Source organism: Heptranchias perlo, chromosome 27, assembly GCF_035084215.1.
Source record: "Heptranchias perlo isolate sHepPer1 chromosome 27, sHepPer1.hap1, whole genome shotgun sequence".
In the NCBI taxonomy this organism is placed as follows: domain Eukaryota; kingdom Metazoa; phylum Chordata; class Chondrichthyes; order Hexanchiformes; family Hexanchidae; genus Heptranchias; species Heptranchias perlo.
The window spans coordinates 12,994,213-13,012,795 of record NC_090351.1 but is presented as its reverse complement, the minus strand read 5'-3'; the positions used below and the strand labels follow the sequence as shown (position 1 = coordinate 13,012,795).

General features: G+C 41.4%; 1 protein-coding gene across 1 annotated transcript in view; it reads right to left on the bottom strand.

The window, feature by feature from the left end:
* Positions 1-18,583, bottom strand: part of LOC137344412 (signal peptide, CUB and EGF-like domain-containing protein 3) — a 286,841-nt gene that overhangs the window by 171,669 nt on the left and 96,589 nt on the right. The gene's annotated exons all lie outside the window — the stretch shown is intronic.

Here is an 18,583-nt window from a genome sequence, read left to right as displayed (position 1 = left end):
TAGGGGCTTGCATGGAGGGAAATTTGTTGAGTGTATTCAGGAGGAATTTCTCATTCAGTATGTGGATGGCCCGACTAGAGAGGGGGCAAAACTTGACCTCCTCTTGGGAAATAAGGAAGGGCAGGTGACAGAAGTGTTAGTGAGGGATCACTTTGGGACCAGTGATCATAATTCCATTAGTTTTAAGATAGCGATGGAGAATGATAGGTCTGGCCCAAAAGTTAAAATTCTAAATTGGGGAAAGGCCAATTTTGATGGTTTTAGACAGGAACTTTCAGAAGTTGATTGGGAGAGTCTGTTAGCAGGCAAAGGGACGTCTGGTAAGTGGGAGGCCTTCAAAAGTGTGTTAACCAGGGTTCAGGGTAAGCACATTCCTTATAAAGTGAAGGGCAAGGCTGGTAGAAGTCGGGAACCTTGGATGACTCGGGAGATTGAGGCCCTAGTCAGAAAGAAGAAGGAGGCATATGACATGCATAGGCAGCTGGGATCAAGTGGATCCCTTGAAGAGTATAGTGATTGCCGGAGTAGAGTTAAGAGAGAAATCAGGAGGGCAAAAAGGGGACATGAGATTGCTTTGACAGATAAGGCAAAGGTGAATCCAAAGAGCTTCTACAAATACATAAAGGGCAAAAAAGAGTAACTAGGGAGAGAGTAGGGCCTCTTAAGGATCAACAAGGTCATCTATGTGCGGAACCACAAGAGATGGGTGAGATCCTAAATGAATATTTCGCATCGGTATTTACGGTTGAGAAAGGCATGGATGTTAGGGAACTTGGGGAAATAAATAGTGATGTCTTGAGGAGTGTACATATTACAGAGAGGGAGGTGCTGGAAGTCTTAACGCGCATCAAGGTAGATAAATCTCCAGGACCTGATGAAATGTATCCCAGGACGTTATGGGAGGTTAGGGAGGAAATTGCGGGTCCCCTAGCAGAGATATTTGAATCATCGACAGCTACAGGTGAGGTGCCTGAAGATTGGAGGGTAGCAAATGTGTGCCTTTGTTTAAGAAGGGCAGCAGGGAAAAGCCTGGGAACTACAGACCAGTGAGCCTGACATCTGTAGTGGGTAAGTTGTTAGAGGGTATTCTGAGAGACAGGATCTACGGGCATTTGGAGAGGCAGGTACTGATTAGGAACAGTCAGCATGGTTTTGTGAGAGGAAAATCATGTCTCACGAATTTGATTGAGTTTTTTGAAGGGGTAACCAAGAAGATAGATGAGGGCTGTGCAGTAGACGTGGTCTACATGGACTTCAGCAAAGCCTTTGACAAGGTACTGCATGGTAGGTTGTTACATAAGGTTAGATCTCACGGGATCCAAGGTGAGGTAGCCAATTGGATACAAAATTGGATTGATGACAGGAGACAGAGGGTGGTTGTAGAGGGTTGTTTTTCAAATTGGAGGCCTGTGACCAGCGGTGTGCCTCAGGGATCGGTGCTGGGTCTGCTGTTATTTGTTATTTATATTAATGATTTGGATGAGAATTTAGGAGGCATGGTTAGTAAGTTTGCAGATGACACCAAGATTGGTGGCATTGTGGACAGTGAAGAAGGTTATCTAGGATTGCAACGGGATCTTGATAAATTGGGCCAGTGGGCCGATGAATGGCAGATGGAGTTTAATTTAGATAAATGTGAGGTGATGCATTTTGGTAGATCGAATCGGGCCAGGACCTACTCCGTTAATGGTAGGGCGTTGGGGAGAGTTATAGAACAAAGAGATCTAGCAGTACAGGTTCATAGCTCCTTGAAAGTGGAGTCACAGGTGGATAGGGTGGTGAAGAAGGCATTCAGCATGCTTGGTTTCGTTGGTCAGAACATTGAATACAGGAGTTGGGATGTCTTGTTGAAGTTGTACAAGACATTAGTAAGGCCACACTTGGAATACTGTGTACAGTTCTGGTCACCCTATTATAGAAAGGATATTATTAAACTAGAAAGAGTGCAGAAAAGATTTACTAGGATGCTACCGGGACTTGATGGTTTGACTTATAGGGAGAGGTTGGATAGACTGAGACTTTTTTCCCTGGAGAGTAGGAGGTTTTGGGGTGATCTTATAGAAGTCTATAAAATAATGAGGGGCATAGATAAGGTAGATAGTCAAAATCTTTTCCCAAAGGTAGGGGAGTCTATAACGAGGGGGCATAGATTTAAGGTGAGAGGGGAGAGATACAAAAGGGTCCAGAGGGGCAATTTTTTCACTCAAAGGGTGGTGAGTGTCTGGAACGAGCTGCCAGAGGCAGAAGTAGAGGCGGGTACAATTTTGTCTTTTAAAAAGCATTTGGACAGTTACATGGGTAAGATGGGTATAGAGGGATATGGGCCAAGTGCAGGCAACTGGGACTAGCTTAGTGGTATAAACTGGGCAACATGGACATGTTGGGCCGAAGGGCCTGTTTCCATGTTGTAAACTTCTATGATTCTATGATTCAACCGTTTTTTAAAAAGATAGTTAATTGGTACAGAGAAACTCTCCCGTCAATAGAAATATCTTATTAATACAACAGTCACAAGGTCCATATCCTGTAAATTCAAACATAAGTTTAGGAATCACATTTTTTTTAAAAAGAGAAAGATAGCCAGACATTTCATTGTGGATTCTGACCTACTAACTGAAGAGCAATTAAATTCTAAGTGACCTTACTCTGTGCATTTCTCTCACCAAATAATTAAGCACTGATTAAATTCAAGTTCTGTTCCTTTAGCACAATTCCACAATTAAACTTTGTGGCCTTGAAGGGACATAGCTAAACCTTACCCGCAGAATAAAACTATTCTGAATTACATGGCACAACACTCCATAAGGTAGATATAGATGAGGAATATGTTAGTTCATCCATACAGGAAAAACCCAACAGTCCCCTCATCATGGCATCTAACTGCTTCTTAAATGATTCCAGGATTTTCATTTCAAATACCCTACCCTGAAGTCCATTCCATATGACGATCACTTTTTGTATAAAAACGAACCTCCTGACATTGGTCCTAACTCAGGCTTTTATTCGTTTGGACCTGTGGTCCCTTGTCCTTGGGTAAGTGTTTTGCTAGAAGTAGTAATTGAGATTTACTGTTTCTATATCAATTGCTCTCCTATTAATCAATCACTCGTAGTATTTCACACAGGGGAGTCACAAACAAGTGTAGTCTACAGGTGAGGCAGGATTGGAGGGCAGTGAGTAATTGGATCAGGCCACCCAGACATAACTCAGTCCCCATTTTAAAGTCATAAATACTGTTGATATTTTGTTGCAATAAAAAAAAGCCGAGGAGATTTTTCAAGCAGAATCTTTCCTTTCTTAATCCACATTGACTGCTGTTACAATATCATAAAGGTAATCCTCAAGTTTATTTCTGGTAATTTATTACATTAGTTTACACAGTATTGCCACTAGATAAATCCTGTCCTTATAAACCTATTCTGAGCAATGCCGCGGGAGATCTGCTGCTACTATATTAAAATTGTGGATTCAGCACAGATAGTACACTCTAGACATCACATACAATATAATCCGAAAATGGGGAGCAGCTCGGAGTTGCACCCTGAAACTGACAAACCTATTCCAATTTGCAAATTTCCCTCAAACTCTCAGTGATCTCCGGCTGTGCTCACTTATAGCAATTAGAAATTGTGGCCTTCGTGGGACAAACACACCTTAGCACCACATTAGCAGCAGAATAATACATTTTGTGTTACACAGTAAAACACACCTGTCCTTATAAAACAGTGTAAAATCTGATTTATCATGAGCAATGCCACATGAGATATGCTTGAGGACATTAAATTTTGTATTATTTTGACAGGATGTCCAATATGGACAGCTTGAGTGTTTTATATGATAATTGGAATGTCAACTTCTATTGGGTGGTTGGGAAGTGTGGCTCAGATCTAATACTGTTCACAACTGTGAAAAAGAGGTGGTCACAACCCTAATAATCCTGGTGACAACACTGCATGTCCAAGACACCTTCATTTTGCATTTTGGGAGCAAACACAAGGAATGGGAGTATACAATCAATGAAAGAATACTGAAGGGTACGGAGGAACAAATAATTCCTTGGAAGTGTGAATATAGATAGATAAAGCAATCAAAATGGCAATAGCATTTGGGTTTTATAAAAATGGGCATGAAGTACAAGAGCAAAGGGGTTATGATAATTTTTTTACAAGATGATGGTTCGAGCAGAATTAGAGTACCACGTGCAGTTTGTAGTTTATAGAAAGGACATGAAAGCCACACAGCATAGATTCATCAGGATGATACCTGGGATGAGGAACCATAGTTTTAGGAGGAGAGATTTGAGATACTGGGACTTTTTCTACTGGAGCAGAGAAGGCTAAAAAGGAGATTTAATTGATTTTTTTTTAAATTAAGAAGGATTTTTATGGGCTGAATAGAAAATAACTATTCTAGATAGAGAGTCAGTGACGAGGCATCATCAATTTAAAATGGTCAGTAAGAGTACGGTTCGGAGAAATTTCTTCACAGTTGTGAGAACAAGGGGTGCTTTGCCACAGGGAGTAGTTAAGGCACAAACGATTACATCTTTTAAGGGATGAGTAGATAAACATTTGAAGGGGAGGAAGATGCAGGGTTATGGGGAGAAAGCAGAGCAGTGGTATTAGTTTTGGAATAATCTAGCAAAGCGCTCGCACAGACACACTGGATCGAGAGACCTCCTTCTGTGCTGTAAACTTCTACGATTCTACTGCCTTGTTTTAAAACTCGTGAAATACGTGGTTGGTTTGTTCTTCTTATTTCTTCATTTAAAACGTGGCACCCTTACCACTTTATATTCCGGATTGCACTTGGATTTTTGATAATGTTTAACACAATTCTGCCTTGAAGGCTTTTAAAGAAGATGTAATTCTGCTGGCTGTATTAAAGATCTGCTTGGAGAAGAAAGCAGAAAGTCAGGATCAATGGAGAGGGCCCCACTTGGAATGCATGGACTTGTGAGGCTCCATAGCAACCTGTTCTGTTCTGGCCAGAAACTTATAAGTGCTTTAGCTTCTATGGGGTAAGTGGAAACATCATGGGGATTCAGGAATTGGCAGGTTGGTTACATAAATCCTTCACAAAAAAAAGGTGTGGAATATTATGCAGGATGCTTTCAATGTTCACGTAAAGAGCACTAAAGATATTAGGGGGAATAGTAGAGAGTCTCACAAATCCACTCCAGGCAATCAACCTAGTGGGCGAGGATTATCTGGTGGACATAATGCACTTGGATTTTTGATAATGTTTAACACAATTCTGCCTTGAAGGCTTTTAAAGAAGATGTAATTCTGCTGGCTGTATTAAAGATCTGCTTGGAGAAGAAAGCAGAAAGTCAGGATCAATGGAGAGGGCCCCACTTGGAATGCATGGACTTGTGAGGCTCCATAGCAACCTGTTCTGGGTCCACCACTGTTTGCACTATTTAAAATTATATGGAGGAGAATACTTAACAGTGTTTTCAAAGTTGCTGATAACACAAAGCTAGATGACTAGTTCTCTACACATCAAAAGGAATGTGGTCAAATTAAGTAGATGAGATAAAAAAAGTCAAATGGAAATTATTGTGGATAAATACAAGTCAATGTACACTGGTACAAAAAGACTAATCAAGTACTGAGATGCATTTCAAAGGCATTTGATTGCAAGTCATACAGATTATTTTGTTCCTGCAGACCCATTTTGAATATTGTGTACAGTTTTAGGCATTGTACCTTCAAAAGGACATTGATGCAGTGGGGAAAATGACTGAGACTGAGATGCAACATACCCAAACTTAAAACAAATTACGATAAAAGGCTCAATATTGAACTTACCATCTTTGATGAAAAAATTGACAGGAGGGGGCATGATCCAGGTCTTTAAAATTCAGAAAACCATGGATAATATAGATGTAAGCAGGCCATTAACTTAGATTTAATTATAAGTTAGTGGACAGAAGCAAAAACCTGGCAAGCTGCAAGCATGACAAAAGATCGGAAGAATCTCCCCCCCCACCTCACAGATGTGGACTCGTCTCCCATCAATAGCAGTTTATGTTGCATCAATACATTTAATAAAAAGACATGACTGAAGGTTATAAGGATGAGTTATGGATGTAGATTAGCAAACACGGCATGGAATACTAGGGTCCCTGTCCTGATGCAGCCATGTAAATATCTGTAGAATACAACCAATCAGGATTGAGTAAAGAAGATCGTAATGTTAAATTGATATTATGCAGTTTTCACTTTTAAACTTTAGGAGCTGGATAGAAAGTTCTTTAACTGATATCTTCCCAGGAGCAGTTCACCAACAACACCCACCCACCCCGCAAATGTGTTTAATAAGGTTGGGAGAGCCCATCACAATTCAAATCATACATAGCCTATTGGGAATATCAGCCACATTACCTTTTCCTGATCTACACTCTATTTCCTTTTGCCTACATAATAGAAGTCACTTGCAGCTACATTACTTCTTTCAGATGGGAGGGAGGATGACGTCGGTTTTGAACTTCGTGTCAATACTGCTCAGTCATTGGTAGACAGGCGTTAGGCTCTAGATGGAGCTTTTCACAAGGCAAAATAAAACCCAGCAATACATTCTCTCCAAATTTTTATTTTTCTTGCTGCAGTAATAAATCACCTCAAAGTCACTTTACTGGATTTGTGGAAAAAAGGCATGGAATGGCATGATTGTAGGTGTGATAATGACCCAGCATTACTTACGGAGTCTCCCACTAAAAACTTTAAGACTTCTTTGTTTGTGTAAATTCCAATGTAAATTTTTTTTTCCAAAGATTAAAATTAAATCACAACAGTTCATGCTGCAGCACATTGATAGTCTGCTGTTAACAAATGTTCCCAGATGTCCAATGTGGCAACATTTAAACCACATGTTTACTGGCTGTTGCAGGGACCAATGTCTGATAACTGCCCAATGCAACAACACACCTTCAGTTTTTAATTGGGACAAGGGAAACACCACTGAAACAGTTCCAGTCCACGGTACTTTAATTCCAATTGCACGTGTAATATACACCGAATTGGAATTTCACAAAAAAAAATGCAGTAAACCAGAGGTAATGTTATGGATTTGAATTTCAGCTGAGTTACGTGCAGTTAATAGTCTGACACAGTAATCTGGGATCAGAACACTTCGTTTCATGGGAACACTGTGGAGGCAATTTTCACTTTCTACGGAGGCACAATATTGGTGTGAGCGGATGGGCCGCCCATTATCCACCCCGCCTAATCTTCGGGCAGGATTTATAACAGGTGGCCAATCGGCTACCGCCCATTACTGCCGCCGTTGACTGTGAAAATTATCCCTCGTGCCTTACTCTGTCTTGATGTACTGTTTGGCACATTGCCAGGCTGTGATTAATCTCTCTGGGCCTAGGTAAGTGGGGTATGTCCCCATGGAGCAAGAGTGTGCACTCTATATCAGACAACCACAAACTCCAAAACAAGACCAGAAAATTCTGCAGTCGGCATCTGGTAAAAACAGGCATGTTAATGTTTCATCAGAACTGGAAAAATTACAGATCAACAGTATTTAAAAAAAGAACAGAACAAAGGGAAGGGGGAAGAGATAAACACAAACACACAAGCATTAAAACGACCTGTAAAATGCTCGAATGAAAAAACAGGTTAAAGGGCTGAAGTGATATTCACATGAGGCAAGAAGAAGCGTACTGAGAGAATTTAAAGACGTTTAAGAGACACAAAGTGTGAATAGTTCAACTGATGGAGGGAGTGGGAGGTACGGCAGGTGGAAATAGAAACAAGAAAAGCGGAACAGGCTCCAACTACCCAGGAGAGAAAAAACAGCAGGCTGAAATCACTGATGCAGACTGCTCCGTCAGCATGCTGCTCAGACAGAGGGTCCCCACCCCACACACCAACCTCTACATGTGTACAGTTACCAGTGGTTTAATTTGGAGACTCTTAACTATGGTGATGGTTCATTTCAGACACCCAACCAACCAAAATATATTGAACTGTTTGTACAGATTTACTCAGTAGTTTTCGAGAACGGTCACAAGCTGAGGTGCTTCAGTTCCACACGTGCATCAAGGTTTCAGAGGGGACATTGTCAATATTGAAGCCTCCTGCTCTTATAACTAAAAACACCATGCAAACAGGTCAGTTCTTTCAAAGTGGAGAGTTGAAGATCTTCCAAAGAACAATTGATGAACTCCAATTAATCACTGAAAAAGGTCATTATTTTAAAATTCAATACTTGCAAATGGCTCAGTTGCCTCCTTAACCTCAGATGAAAACGGACGTTTCTCCTCCACCCCCGCACCCCTCTCCACGCACCCCTCCGACATCCCTTCACATTAGAAAGACATGACCAAAAAACAAAATACTGCAGATGCTGGAAATAGAGAACAAAAAGGCAAAAAGCTGGAAATACTCAGCAAATCAGGTGGTATCTGCGAAAGAAAGAGAGAAAGGCAAACATATATGCATTTACATAGCACCTTTCATGACCTCAGGACGTTCCAAAGCGCTTTACAGCTAATGAATTACTTTTGAAGTGTAGTCACTGTTGTAATGTAGGAAACACAGCAGCCAATTTGCACACAGCAAGGTCCCACAAACAGCAATATGATAATGACCAGATAGTGATGATGGTTGAGGGATAAATATTGGCCAGGATACCAGGGAGAACTCCCCTGCTCTTCTTCGAAATATTGCCATGAGATCTTTTACGTCCACCTGAGAAGGCAGACGGGGCGTCGGTTTAACATCTCATCTGAGAGACGGCACCTCCAACAATGCAGCACTCCCTCAGTACTGCACTGGAGTGTCAGCCTAGATTTTATGCTCAAGTCGCTGGAGTGGGAATTAAACCTACAACCTTCTTGACTCAGAGACAAGAATGCTACCCACTGAGCCACAGCAGAAATAGAAGTCAATCAGGCAGCATTTCAGATCTAAAGACCTTTCCTCAAGACTGACCCAGATACTGCCTGACCTGCAGAGTATTGCCAGCTTCTTCTGTCCTTTCCATGGATTATTTCCCCTTCATGCCTTTAAAAATAAATATTTCAAGCAGATCATCGTTTGCATTGACAAACTCAGAAGACTGCAACTGCCCACCTTCAGCCTGACCCCATTTAATTTACAGTCCCTTGTACAGGCTCATCATTGTGTCTATTAATTCAATTGATTTGGAGGGAAGCGGGGCGAGAGAGGAGTTCATCAATTTTTTAAACTAATCTCTCATGTGCAATAAACCTTCGGAACCAATAACTTTTCCATGTCCATTGCCATTCAACATAATGCTGACAAATGAATTATAGTCCTGCAGCATGGACATCAGTTATCTATTTTAGAGCATCATGCCATGGCGTGACACTCAATCTTTGCATCCTGGCTGAAAACCAAGGAAGGTCAAATTGTTGGCAAGTGATTAAAAGAGCTAAGAGACTTTGCAGTGTGCTGAGAAGTGGCTCTGAATTTTTTATTTGAAGTCCATTTGGATGCCACAGCTTTTCTGAATACTGCTGGAGCAATAAAAAGTTTGGACATTGTTTTCTGCAGCAACTTTGTTCATGTCTCAAGACTATTAATTAAGAAATGTTATCCCATGGAATCCAGCTTTGAAAAGCTAAGCAACCGGAAGGCTAATCAAAGCTTTCGACATTTATAAAGTAATAACATATTTCACTTAATTATGTACAGAAGATGACTCATAACCACACTAAAACAGACATATGTGGGTTAAGACAATTTATAGATTACACGACAATAAAAAATGTCAGGCAAACAGGACATGAAGCTGTCACTGTTTACAAGGCCAATGATTAGAATGACAACATTGTCAAGTAAGAAAATGATTCAGAGAGCTGTTGATTTTGGTTCCAAGTTCTTAGTTATAAAGCACTTGGATTGGAAACTACAAAGCAAATTTCAGGGAAGACCTGCTCTTGTTGGTTTGCATACACCTAGCAGAGGACTGTGCTGACTAGTGACCCCTTGCATCTTATGAAGTTGAAGGTTGTGACCACATTGTACAGTGAGGACCAATAAACTATTGGATTTCAAAAATCAATCCGATAATCTATCACAACCTATAAAGTATGGTTATGAACTTCCAATAAACACTTTTTAAAGATTACTATTTTGAATTGGTTAAATGCTGACTTTACTTGTGATGTGGATGCCGGTGATGGACTGGGGTTGACAAATGTAAAGAATCTTACAACACCAGGAAAGCCTCCGAAAGCTTGTGATTTTCAAATAAAATTGTTGGACTATAACCTGGTGTTGTAAGATTCTTTACATTTGACTTTACTTCTGTTAGGGCTGCAAACTTTGATTATACAAAAAATAGCTTCTGCTTGTTGAATTTGTTGTACGTGTCAGTGATTTCTCAACTCGTGGAAATAACACTAAAAACCAACTCAGGAGGCAGACGCGTTAGTATACAAACTGAAAAATCTGCATTGGATAAGTAGGAAGTGCTCTTTTGAGATTAGGTACGTAACAATATAGACTATTTTACCGTAGCTCCGGTTGCACTACACCTGACCTGAAGAGTTGATACTAACACTGTCTGCTCAATGTAGAAAAGTGTTCTGTTCCCCAGAACAGACAGTCATCACCTGGATGAGCACAAACATCCATGTTTGGATAACCTTGAGCTCCTTCTCATTATACAATATACGATTCCAGTCTCTCTCTCTAAAAATGCATAATGATCTCTAGTGGCTTTGAACAAATATCTTTATTTAAGGCTCATGGGGACTCACCTTTTGTGGTCTCTAGTCACTCTGGTGAACCAAGCTATGAGGACAGCTTATCTGCATCTTGGAACAGTTCTACTGATTTTCAGTGGGAGTCGAGACTTTGGATTGGGGGAACAATCCATAGTTACCCCAGTCAGGAAAAAAATTACTACTGCGATGAAAACCACAAATGCCACAATCACACAGCAGCTCAATCCAAAAGAGACAGATGGGTTCGAATTTCAGAGCACGAGAGATGACTATGGGTTCTGATGAACGGTTATTACACTTGTATTGTTAATTAGGTTTTTGTTCCAACTGCGGATCAACCTGCTAAATATTTTCTGTTTTTAATTCAGATTTTCAGGATTGATTATTTTACCTTAAAATCATTATTTGTTATGCATATTTATTTAAATTTTTCATATCAGGTATTCTTATGGCCTCTCTTCACTAAGCCTGCCACTTACAAATAAATCAGCATTTTACGCTATAGATTCTTATTTACCCAAACTTATTTTATTTAGATTTTTCTTTTACAGCGTTCAGAGACGGCCGACTTTGATCTCTTCAGTCTGGGCTGGCTCCAAGCTCCTTTCACTGGCTCATAATTTGATTCCTGAGATGGAATAGCAATATTCTTGCCCATTGCTCCTTCAAGTTGCCAAATTTTCCCTTCCCTTTCTCTGTTTTCCTGAAGTTCCCTGGTTTTTATTGGATTATCAGGTGCCCTCTGGTACATCACCCATGAGGTCACAATGTCAACAGGCTATCTCACTGCAGAAGGAATAACAGCCAAGCTCGATCCCGTGCTCACTCAGCATCCTCACACATGTACTTCCAACAGTCACTGGATGTCAGAACTGAAACTTTGGCCAATTTTCTCCTCCTTAGCCCCAGGTTCTGAGAACTGTTGCATCCCAACCACAGCCCAGCTAAGATCACCCAACTCATCACAGACTGGGAATCGAACCTAGAACATTCCTCATATGTTTGGCTCAGCTACTCACTGGATAAACTTGTGAGTATCAGGCCATTTCCATAAATGCAAGATATAATTTCTACGCTCATCAGCAAACATGTTGTTGTCTCTCAAATCCACGTCCATCTTTCCTGCAACTCCATATTTGAACCTCTCCAATCAGGTTTCCGCCCCATCCATAGCACTGAAATTGCTTTAATCAAAGTCACAATTGGCATCCATGCTGCATTTTCCCACCTCATCCTCCTTCACGTGTCTTCAGCCTTTCACACGGTCGACCACACCATCCTCCTCAAACACCTCTCTCCTCTGTTGACCAGGTCAGTGCGACAGCCATCACTTGTTTCCACTCTTACCCATCCAATCATAGTCAGAGAATGTCCAGCATTGGTTTCTCTTCTTGCCATCGCAAACATCCCTCTGGAGTATCCAAAGGTTCTATCATTGGCCCCCTCCTCTTCCTCATCTACATGTTGCCCTTTGGCAACATCATCTGAAGACAAGGCGTCAGATTTTGCATTTACACTGACAACACCCTGCTCCACCTGTCCACCATCTCTCGACCCCTCCACTGCCTCTGTGCTGTCAGACTGCACATCCAACATCCAGTCTTGGATGAGCTGCAATTTCCTCCAGTTATACATTGGGAAGATGGAAACCATTGTCTGCATCCCCCGCCATCAATTCTATCCCCTTCTCTAGCCACCATCTCAGATTGAACTAGACTGTTTCCAATCTAGGCGTCCTATTTGACCCCATGCTGAGTTTCCAACCCCATATCCTCTCCGTCACAAAAGACACCTACTTCTACCTGTGTAACACTGCCTGACTCTGCCTCAGCCTATCTGCTGCTGAAACCCTCGACCAAGTCATTATCACCACCAGATTGAACTATTCCAATGCTCTCTTGGTTGGCTTCCCATCCTGCATGCTCTAAACTCATTTAAAACTCTGATGCCCGTATCCTATCCTGCATTGTCCCACTCACCCATCACTCTTGTGCTTGCTGACCTACATTGTCTCCCAGTCCCCCAACGCCTTAAATTTAAAGTTCTCATTCTTGTGTTTAAATCCCTCACGGCCTCGCCCCTCCCTATCTCCTTCAGTCCGACAATCCTCCGAGAACTGCACATTACTTTGACTTGGCCTCTTGTGCATCCCCTACACCACTGCCACACCATTGGCAGCCCTGCCTTCAGCCATCTAGGCCCTACACTCTCAAATTCCCATGTTAAACCTCTCTGCCTCTCCACCTCCCTCTTTAAAATCCACCTTTTTGACCAAGCTTTTAGTCACCTCTCCTAACATCTCCTTCTTTGGCTCAGTGTGCATTTTTGTCTGATTAGTGTGAAGTGCCTTGCGACATTTTTCTATGTTAAAGGCACTATGTATGTAAATGCAAATTGTTGTTGATATAGAAACAAACAGAAAGGGAGGACAGAGCACTGGGAAACCCCTGAATTGGTGCAAAAGGATGAGCCATCAATTGCAGCTCAGGTAAAAACATAAGAAACAAGAGCAGGAGTAGGCCATACGGCCCCTCGAGCCTGCTCTGCCATTCAATAAGATCATGGCTGATCTTCTACCTCAACTCCACTTTCTCGCCCGATCCCCATATCAGCTTGATTTCCTTAGTGTTCAAAAATCTATCAACTTGATTAGGTAGACAAATTTGAAAGGAACATTAGTCACAAACATAGCTTTTCTTGGACCAAACTTTTGGTCACCTTGCCTATTATATCTCCTTCGTTGGGTTGGCATTCCATTTTTGTTTGATTATGCCACTGTGAAGCACCTTAGGATGTTTTTCTATGTTAAAGGTGTCATATAAATGCAAGTTGTTATTGTGAGTGTAGAATTTAGATGAAAATCTAACCGTGTGATGTAATTTGATTAAATATAGTAAACGTCAATGCGTTATTTAAATCTGTATTCCCAAACAGGTCAGATAAACACATTACCTGATATAAGCAAACTTCAGATCCAAACACAGCATCCCATGATTAAGAATAACCAGGAATCTTATTGAAAGAAGTTACAGCTGGCATTTTTCTACCAATCACATGACTTATACCATATGTCATAATACTGTAACATGCACTGAAAGTGAGGTCACTACAAAAAGATCTAAATCAGTTTTGAATGCAATTTTCATCATTCATTAATAAATATCAAAACTGTACACACAAGATAGAAGAAAAGATTGGAAGGATTGAGTTGACAGAATTCGAAAGCACCTGGGGTTGACCAGGTGAATCACAATGGTCTTTTCCAGCCTGTATGTTTCAATAGCAGTAACACAATTTAATGTGACGTGGGGTGGGGTGAATGGGGGGTCAGATAATGTGCATGAGCATTTCAGTCTTCACTCTTGTACATAATGGCATCAATGTTCCCATCGCTGTATTACTCCTTTAAACTCCACTCCACTCCCAAATATCCATATTAAACTACTGCCTGTTTAATCCCATTATACATGTGATTCATTAGCAAAGTCTACTAGTGATCCAGAAGGTGAATTTGTAACGCTGGTTCATTAATCTAACCACCATCTGTTAACACCATGCACATGAACCTCTCACAACTCGAGCTTCAAAAGCGAAAGAGGCAATTCCCAAAGTAAATCAATGCAAAACACTTCAACATCTTGATGTCTGGAGGTGACAAAAAACAACATGCCATCACAGAATAGTATTTAAATACATTTGGATTAAGATAAAAGAACAGTTTCACGTTATGCCAGAAGTCATGTACAGCTCCATAGCCTTGATGGACCACAAAAGACAAACATTTCACGTTGAAAATATGAAACGACACCACAGCTCTCAGATTTTCTATATAATGAAACCCCTGAGAGCATGTTTATCACATGAGGTAATGTTTTGAATGGCAGTCACACTGCTTACCTTATAAATTTGTTAGTCCCATTGAAAAATATACATTTATTCACACTGATTGCAGACACATGTTAAGAGTGTCACAGTACACTGCATTTGTTACAGTTCCTTCACACCAAATGTTAACATCTTTCAGACTGGTAAAAATACTCATCTGTTCTTATTTACTGTCTCTGCACCAAACCAAAGACAAATCAGTCATATTTTAGCACAGACTTCCTTGGCCAAAATGCATTTTTGCTTTTACATCTCTAATTTTTTCAAAAATTTTCTTTCCTTAAAAAATATTCCAATTCTTTTCTAAATTACAAAATTGCCTCTTCTAGAGATCCTTCATTTAGCTTCTCACCGCCACTCGGCAAGTCTGTAGACTTCTCTGGTATTGTGATGTTGGTGCTGTTTTTTTGATTCAAACTACAAGGTAATGGTCGACGGGCGTTTTTACGACTGGAAGGCTGTTTCCAGTGGGGTGCCGCAGGGCTCGGTACTAGGACCTTTGCTTTTTGTGGTGTACATTAACGATTTGGACTTAAACGTAGGGGGCATGATTAAGAAATTTGTGGATGACACAAAGATAGACAGGAAGGATGTAATTGCGTTTGAGAGTGTGCAGAGGAGATTGATGAGGATGTTGCCAGGACTGGGGAATTTTAGCTATGATGACAGGTTAGATAGGCTGGGATTGTTTTCCTTGGAACAGAGGAGGCTGAGGGATGATTTGATTGAGGTGTACAAAATTCTGAGGGGCCTAGATAGAGTGGATAGGAAGGACCTATTTTCCTTAGCCAGGGGGTCAATAACCAGGGGGCATAGATTTAAAGTGATTGGTAGAAGGATTAGAGCGGAAATTAGGAAAAACTTTTCATCCAGAGGGTGGTGGGGGTCTGGAACTCACTGCCTGTGAGGGTGATAGAGGCAGAAACCCTCAACTCATTTAAAAAATACCTGGATGTGCACCTGAAGAGCCGTGACCTGTAGGACTCTGGACCAAATGCTTGAAAGTGGGATTAGGCTGGATGGCTCATTTCTCAGCCGGCGCGGACATGATGGGCCGAATGGCCTCCTTCTGTGCCATGAATTTTCTATGATTCTAAGATTTCTATGAACCACTGCTGGAAGGCTCGTTCCTCATTTATTATTTCTTGGTCCTTAAATTGACTGGAGAAACCTCCACAGTCAACATCACCAACTCCAATTTCTCAAGTTACACTCATCCAAATTTCTTCAAATAAAACCCACTCACCTGCAAAAGTAGTATTTGTCAATAGTCTATTACCCAATTTAAGCATTAGAAGGGAATGCCTGCCAGCAGACCAGCAACAGCCAGAGGTAGTTCAACACCATTTGCAGTCCGGAAAGATCCATGCTCATTTGTTATGGATGGGTGACATTAAGTCACATGTACACATTTTGATTCCTACAATATTGACCGTTCTTATCTAAAGACTAATGAAAAGATAACAGTTGACACCATATGCAGCGACAAAGCCAAGCATCGCATGCTTACATTTAAACGTACGCAATCCCTCACTAGAACATTCCCCAAGATGCATCAATACTTCTCTGTATAGAATATAATTATGTTTCACTCAGAGTAATCTCTCTCTTTACACAATCACATTCCAAAAAATAACCTTCGAAAGGTTTGCATAATCAATTCTGTTAAATAGTTGATTATTAGGACAGTCAATGAGAGCGGAGGTACTAGGGAGGGGGGGGGGGGCGAAGAGCAATGGGCTACAATTAAATCATGATTAGATGGAATCTCCATTTATTTAAGCTCTATGGTATTGGTTTGTTCTTATGCCATAAGTGGGCCCAGTGACTAGCACCTCAAAAGGTGGCTTTGTAGATTCTGTAAGGTCGCTTCAGGGCATAAGTTTGCACCTGCTTTTATTAGTTTGTAATCATGCATGTTTTCCACCCATCTCCTCTCGTGGCTCCTGAACCAGCATTACGCCACTTTTGAAGTATTGCAGCTAGTTTCATTAGTGTAAGATTACAAGGTAAAGACAACATGGACAAGAAAGTGCTTCAAAGCTGTTACCTTGAGGCAAGCAGATGGGATTCGACATGATTTAGTTATCTGTGAGTATCAGGAAAAACAAAGGATTAAGTTTGAAATCTATACTCAGTAAATGATTTGGAGCACGTATTTTAACTGTGATGTGGAGATGCCGGTGATGGACTGGGGTTGACAATTGTAAACAATGTTACAACACCAAGTTATAGTCCAACAAATTTATTTTAAATTTCACAAGCGTTCGGAGGCTTCCTCCGGTGAATGTTGTGGAAATGAAATCTTCGAATCCTACGCATTTATAAATCACAGAACAATGCCTGGTGATTACTGCCCGTTGCCAAGGCAATCACAGTGAGCAGACAGAGAGGTGTCACCTACAAGGCCACCGAATATACAAACCCCCCCAAAAAAAAGAGAGATAGGCAGAGACATAGAGACATCCGGAAGGAAGACAGCAAATGACCCGTTATATTAAAAACAGATAACATTTGTTCGCTGGTGGGGTTACGTGTAGCGTGACATGAACCCAAGATCCCGGTTGAGGCCGTCTTCATGGGTGCGGAACTTGGCTATCAATTTCTGCTCGACGATTTTGCGTTGTCGTGTGTCTCGAAGGCCGCCTTGGAGTATGCTTACCCGAAGGTCGGTGGCTGAATGTCCTTGACTGCTAAAGTGTTCCCCGACTGGGAGGGAACCCTCCTGTCTGGCGATTGTTGCGCGGTGTCCGTTCATCCGTTGTCGCAGCGTCTGCATGGTCTCGCCAATGTACCATGCTCTGGGGCATCCTTTCCTGCAACGTATGAGGTAGACAACGTTGGCCGAGTCACAGGAGTATGAACCATGCACCTGGTGGGTGGTGTCCTCTCGTGTGATGGTGGTATCTGTGTCGATGATCTGGCATGTCTTGCAGAGGTTACCGTGGCAGGGTTGTGTGGTGTCGTGGATGCTGTTCTCCTGAAGGCTGGGTAATTTGCTGCGAACGATGGTTTGTTTGAGGTTGGGTGGCTGTTTAAAGGCGAGTAGTGGAGGTGTGGGGATGGCCTTAGCGAGGTTTTCGTCGTCATTGATGACATGTTGAAGGCTGCGGAGAACATGGTGTAGTTTCTCCGCTCCGGGGAAGTACTGGACGACGAAGGGTACTCTGTTGGTTGCGTCCCGTGTTAGTCTTCTGAGGAGGTCTACGCGATTTTTCGCTGTGGCCCGTCGGAACTGTCGATCGATGAGTCGAGCGTCATATCCCGTTCTTACTAGGGCGTTTATGTCTCTATGTCTCTGCCTATCTCTCTCTTTTTTTGGGGGGGGTTTGTATATTCGGTGGCCTTGTAGGTGACACCTCTCTGTCTGCTCACTGTGATTGCCTTGGCAACGGGCAGTAATCACCAGGCATTGTTCTGTGATTTATAAATGCATAGGATTCGAAGATTTCATTTCCACAACATTCACCTGAGGAAGGAGGAAGCCTCCGAAAGCTTGTGAAATTTAAAATAAATTTGTTGGACTATAACTTGGTATTTTAACTGAGCATTAACAAATGTTGCAGTTTTTAACCCTTGCCCTAGACCACAAAAAATGTCCATTAAATTAAAGGTGCTTGGGATAGCAATGGGGGAAATAAAGTTCTCAAGATTCGAAGGAAAGAGTGACTGTTTCATGCCTTGTTTTGAAAAATAAAATTGCATTGATGAGAATTCGATCCTTGCGGCAAAAAACATGCACAGTCGAATAATGAGACTATATAGGGCAAACCAAAAGTGAGATATGAAGCTATTTCTGATGTAAGCGCAGACTGTTTGTTAACCAAGGCTGTAAAATATGGGCAGGGGGGAAATGACAACAGGTGATCATCAGTATAAACATGAACTGAAGGAGGCAGAAAGAAAAGCCTTGCCAAATAAACCATTGATTATCTCCTCCTCCCTAGTATGTGTCATAAAATGGTTAATCCCTTCTTTTTAAAATGG